This window comes from Microcebus murinus, chromosome X, assembly GCF_040939455.1.
Source record: "Microcebus murinus isolate Inina chromosome X, M.murinus_Inina_mat1.0, whole genome shotgun sequence".
Lineage (NCBI taxonomy): Eukaryota > Metazoa > Chordata > Mammalia > Primates > Cheirogaleidae > Microcebus > Microcebus murinus.
The window spans coordinates 43,619,717-43,626,196 of NC_134136.1; the positions used below are offsets into that span (position 1 = coordinate 43,619,717).

Here is a 6,480-nt window from a genome sequence, read left to right on the forward strand (position 1 = left end):
AAACCATAGCAATACATTTCTACTCAACAGGAACAACAGAAATCCACCCCACTATGAATTCCTTCAATAAATGTGAATGTCTTGAACTCCCCACTCAAGAGACATGGATACAAAAATACAAGCCAAATATCTGTTGTCTCCAGGAAATACATCTAGCTCACAAGGAGTCATTCAGAGTCAAGCTAAAGGGATGGAAAAATATATTCCATGCAAACAGAAGCCAAAAGAAAGCTGGTGTAGCAGTTCTCATACATCTGAGATACTATGTATCTCAGATACATAGACTTCAAATCAATAAAAGAAAGACAAAGATGGTCATTAATGTAATGGTAAAGGGAACCTGTCAACAAGAAGGCATAACAATCCTAAATATTTACTCACCTGACACAGGAGCAAGCACATTTATAAAGAAAATCCTACTTGATCTAAACAAAATGATAAATGGTAGCACTGTAATAGCTGGAGACTTCAATACCCCAATAACAGAATGAGGCAGGTCCTCCAAACAGGAAATAAACAAAACAATATCTTTAGTGAAACCAAAGACAATAGACCACATAATATATGATTACTTGTGTATGAAATGTCCAGAATAGGCAAATTTAAAAGACAGAGAAAGTTAATTAATGGTTGCCAGAGATGGAGGAAAAAAAGATTGGGTAGTGGCTGTTAATGGGTGTAGGGATCATTTTTGGGGTGATGAAAATATTCTGGGATTGGCAAGTGATCTTGGTTGTGAATATACTAACAACCATTGAAATATCCTCTTTAAAATGGTGAATTTTATAGTATGTAAATTGCATCTAAATTTTGAAAAGAAATTATGAGGAAATGGGGAAAGTGAACATGTACTATAAGTACTATAATGTACTGATTATTCTGGGACTGACATAGCAGAGAACTAGAGCAATTTCTAGATAGGAGTTCCTGATCAACTAAAATCAATTCAAAATAAGCAAGCTAAGACATGTTTGAAGGTATAAGAAATCAATGGAGGGAGCGCCACCGTCGGGTGGCGGGGGCCTGTCCGCGGCCGTGGGGGCGTCTGCGCGGCTCCTGCGCGCAATCATCATGGGCGCCCCGGGCTCGGGCAAGGGCACCGTGTAGTCGCGCATCACCCAGCACTTCGAGCTGAAGCACCTCTCCAGCGGGGACCTGCTCCGAGACAACATGCTGCGGGGCACAGAAATTGGTGTGTTAGCCAAGGCTTTCATTGACCAAGGGAAACTCATCCCAGACGATGTCATGACTCGGCTGGCCCTTCATGAGCTGAAAAATCTCACCCAACATAGCTGGCTGTTGGATGGTTTTCCAAGGACACTTCCACAGGTGGAAGCCCTAGATAAAGTTCATCAGATAGACACAGTGATTAACCTGAATGTGCCCTTTGAGGTCATTAAACAACGTCTCACTGCTTGCTGGATTCATCCAGCCAGTGGCCGCGTCTACAACATTGAATTCAACCCTCCCAAAACCATGGGCATTGACGATGTGACTGGGGAGCCTCTCGTTCAGCCTGAGGATGACCGACCAGAGACAGTTATCAAGAGACTGAAGGCTTATGAAGCCCAAACGAAGCCAGTCCTGGAATATTACCAGAAAAAAAGGGGTTTTGGAAACATTCTCCGGAACAGAAACCAACAAGATTTGGCCCCACGTATATGCTTTCCTGCAAACTAAAGTTCCACAAACAAACCAGAAAGCCTCAGTTACTCCATGAGGAGAAATGTGTATAACTAGTAAGATGAACAAAACCTTCTTGTCCTTGCATTTAGAAGCTTCTTTTCTTAAGACTCTAGCTTGTATGAATATTCTTTTAAAATTATGTTACTTTTATTTCTACTGATTTTATACTGGATATTAAGGAGGTGCCAAATGAGTCAGATACTAAGATTAATTTTTTAAAAAATCATCTAATGTTTTATCTAGTTACCTACTATGGGTGTGCAATTCAAAAATATCAAAGATGTCTAAAGTTTTATAACATCTGTTAGAGCAAAATTAAAAGAACAATTGGTAGTAATATAACCTTTTGTTCAATAAGAATAGATGATAAAATTTCCATATTTTTCTGGAAAAGTTTAAAAAATTACCTGTCATTTGGGGAAAATATCTCTTCAAAAGGTTTTGCATAGATTGATGCCAAAAATGACATTTCTGACATGGTGGAACATGGCTTCATGAGATACTGTATCTATAAAATTCCAGAAAAAAAGCAACTGGATTTACAGATCTATTGCAAGGTACAAATAAGAAGTATATAAGGTAGGCATGCTATATTTTGTTGTTAAACATACCTTCAGTTTACTCAGAATTTCAATTTGCTATAAATATGTATAAATTACCATACATGAAAATATTACTTTACAATGACTTGTTTTCTTTTCAAAATACGTATGTATTGAGGGATATGATTTATGTCAGATATTGACCTTACACATTCTTAGATAAGCACCAAAGTTGAATGAATTTTCAACAGAAAATGTAATTAAAGTCTTGTTTTAGATGTAACTCAGGTTAAGAAATGCGTGTTTCAGGATATACTTGCCAGTTTTTCTCTTTGATCCAAATACGTTCTGCCTTGATAAATCTAAGATACAGTGAAAGAAAAGGAAGGAAGGGAAGAAGAAAAGAAAAAAAATAAAAGAGAAAACCCATGGCACTATGAGCATACTTTAGGAAAGAGAAAGAGATCAGGCATACCTGGGGCGTATTCCCTTGGCATAAATAGCAAACATAATTAGTAAACAGGTGTAGCAATAAAAAGAATGTATATGATAGGGTAACAAGGACCAGGAGAGTAACTGAGTTTCCTGAAGGAGTTCTTTATTCCCAAAGAATTGGTATCTGCTAGCTTTTACTGTCACCCTGTCTTAGGGAGAAAGAACTCTGCTGGCAAGTGTCATGTGAGCAGCCATTTATAACTATAAATCATTTTCAATTCCTTAGTGGGGCAACAAGGACGCATGCTTATGTACTGTGACCTGGAAGAGAAGTGGGGAAATTTGAGAGATAGAAGAGAAACCTATGTCTTCCATAGGATTCTCTTACTTGGTGCTAAATCAAATGAAACAAGCCCTGTACATGCTGTTATTAACTGCCTTTGAAAATCTGGCCCATTTTATTCCAGGCAGAAACAAATGCCAGCAAGTAGTTATTATGTATCCTAGGAGGGAAAAAACTTATTTTCCTTTTCCTTTGATTTTTCAAAAATTTGTTTATCTTTCAAAATGGACCAAGGCTTTTCTTAAAGGATTATAGTAAATATTTCATTCTTTATATATGTTTATATAATGCCTTATTTGGATGTTAATATGTTTTCTAAAAATATTGTGAACCACTAAACTTACGAATTATCACTAGATTATCAGGCATGCATTAGTCTTTATTAGAATAAAATAAAATTTCTTAACTGAGGCTATCACTTTCTCTTTGGTCCCTCACAGGGCCTACTCCACCCCACCTTCCTTTCTGCTGTCCTGATGTCTCATTGGCTTCTGAATGAGGGACTGTGTTCTAATAAATTGTCTTACAACAGTAAAAAAAAAAAAGAAAAGAAAAGAAAAAAGAAAGAAATCAATGGAGAAACTGAAACTGAAAAAATTGGGTGGAAACAGAGGACACATCTAACTGCATATCTCTAACTACAGCAGAGAGTAGTAGAGATCTGTAAGCACAGTTGCTTTCCTTTTTACATAGCATTAGTAGCTTCTGAGACGAAATGGAGAGAAGAACCAAATGATCCAACTAATCTTTCCATGTGTAATATTTATGATGCATGTGCATGACTTAGGTTTATAGAAAATCCACATGCATTTAATGGTTGTTATTTTGCAATAAATATAAAATGGATAGCATCCAAATAAATGAAAATAAGAAGAATGAGTTGAACTAGGTTTATTAATTTTCCAATGTTGGAACGAAAAAGCCCTTGTAAATATTGTATGTTGATGCCATGTATGATAAAGATAACACAATGTTATGTTTTCAGAGTAGCAATTTTTTCTTTGTAAAGTATAAATCATTTATAGTCTGTCTTATAAAGCTTTTTCCATTCTGGGAATATGGCATTCTGTTGATCTGCATTAAGGCTACACAAGGATAAGACCTTTTACACCAGAAAACTGAGTCCAGAACTGGAAACAGACTTTGCACAATGATAAAGGAAAGCACAACTGTAGCTAAAATGATGCATTCTGGCCTTATTCTATACAATCCCAGCACTGCCTTTTCACATTACTGACTTGACGAGAACCAGATCCCAAAAATCTGCCTGGGTTGAATGGGTCCTGATTGTGACGAGTACTGTTAGTAGAGCAATGAATTGTGGATTGTTCAAAGTACAAAAGCTAACCAAACATATATTCCTCACACGTTGAATATCTGACTAAGCAGTTTTCACTTCACTCTTTTTAACTTTTTATTGATATATAATACGTGTACATATTTATGGGGTCTATGTGATATTTTGATAAATGCATACAATGTGTAATGACCAAATCAGGATATTTAGGATATTCATCACCTTACCATTTCTTTGTGTTGAGAACATTTCAAATCTTCTATTCTAATTATTTAAAATATACAACAAAGTATTGTTAAGTATAGTTACCCTGCTGTGCTATTCAACACTGGAACTTATTCCTTCTAACTGTATGTTTATACTGATTAATCAGACTCTCTTCATTCCCTCCTCAACACACAGACACAGACACACACACCCCCACCCACACACACTCAGCTCTGGTAACCACCATTCCATTCACTACCTCCATGAGATCAATTTTTAAAATTTTTAAATTATTTATTTCATAGTATTATAAGGGTAAATATGCTTTGGTTACAGAAATTGCCTTTGCACCGGCCAACAAGCATGCCCATACCCTAGATCAATTAATATTTTAGCTTGCACATGTAAGTGAGAACACGTGATATTTGCCTTTCTGTGCCTGGCTAATTTCGCTTAACATAATGACCTCCATGGTCATTAATGCCCTGTTGATTGTAGTATGTATTAACCCAAGACAAGACAGTGGGTCTTTTCATTTCTCTATATTACTCAACACTTTAATAAAGAGTTAAGGGAGTGTTCATCAATGGATGAAGAAAATGTGGTATATATAAACAATAGAATCTTATTTAGCCATAAAAAATAATTAAATCATGCCATTTACAGTAACATGGCTAAATAATATTCTATTGTGTATATATATCACATTTTCTTCATCCATTGATGGGCACTCCCTTCACTCTTTATTAAGGTTTTGTGTAATATAGAGAAATCAAAAGACCCACTGTCTTGTCTTGAGTTAATACATACTACTGTCAATAGGGCATTATGAATGACAGAATGTTTAACTATAATTAATTTTGTACATAGATCTTATTTACCCTCCCCATGCCAATTATAGTCTATTCTGTCGGGAGGGTGGGAGGGGGGAGGAGAGGATGGGTGTATACAACCACAATGAATAAGATATGCAACGTTTGGGGGATGGACATGCTTGAAGCTCTTACTCAAGGGGGGCATGGGCAATATAAGTAACCTTAACACTTGTACCCCCATAATACGCTAAAATAAAAATAAATAAATAAATAAATTAAAAAAGAAGAAAAATTAAAAAAAAAATGTCTATGGCAGACCAGGATGGAAAGAGAAACAGAGAGACAGAAAGAGGTGAAGGGAGAGAGTGGCAGAGAGAAAAACAGAGAGTGAGGGAGAGTTGGAGGCTGAGACAGAAAGAGACAGAGGGGGAAAGAGAGGAAAAAGAAAAAGAGAGGGAGGGGATGGGTGGAAAATGGAGAAGGAGCAGAGAGGGAAAAGGGGAGGGAGAAGTGGACTGGGGAAGAGAATTTTGCTTATCACTGGAAATCAATTTAAATGGTAAACATTCTTATTCTCTCGCCCTATAGGAGAGATGTGTGACAGTGCAAAGCAATCGGTGTGTGGGCGTGCTGCTATTATTTCTGCCATAAAATAAGCCCAAAAAGATTTGAAGCCATAAAATTTCAAAATCTTAAAAAGCTCTGAAAATGCAACAGGATTGATTTTTTAAGAACTTGTGATTAAGAAATGAGTTTTGCAAAACAAATTTCTCTCTAGCTTAGAAGATACTGTGCTGTTTTAACTCTACTCACTTCAAGCTAATTGAGTTTGGCATTTTCACTAATTAAAGTCATTTGGAGCTAAAGCTCATTTTCAGAAATTTTAACAAACTGAAAATTCAAAACCTCTATACATTACTGCATTTCTTCTATCTCCTTAAATTTGGCTGTTTTTGATTATGTTCTTGAATAATGCATCTGCATTAATGATACCTCGCTGATTCTCATTGGTCATTAATAATTGTGGAATATATCTAATGCACAGACAGGAAGTAGGAATGGGAGTCAAATTCACTGGGTGCTTTCAAAATTATTTATTCAATGTTCTTTGTTCACCTAGTAGTATTGCCTTCCTGCTTAGATCCTTTCCTTGTA

General features: G+C 36.2%; 1 pseudogene; it reads left to right on the forward strand.

Annotated features, from left to right (window-relative positions):
* The first annotated feature begins 1,034 nt into the window (after nucleotides 1-1,034).
* On the forward strand, nucleotides 1,035-3,555 carry LOC105885777 (GTP:AMP phosphotransferase AK3, mitochondrial pseudogene; annotated as a pseudogene).
* The last annotated feature ends 2,925 nt before the right edge of the window (nucleotides 3,556-6,480 follow it).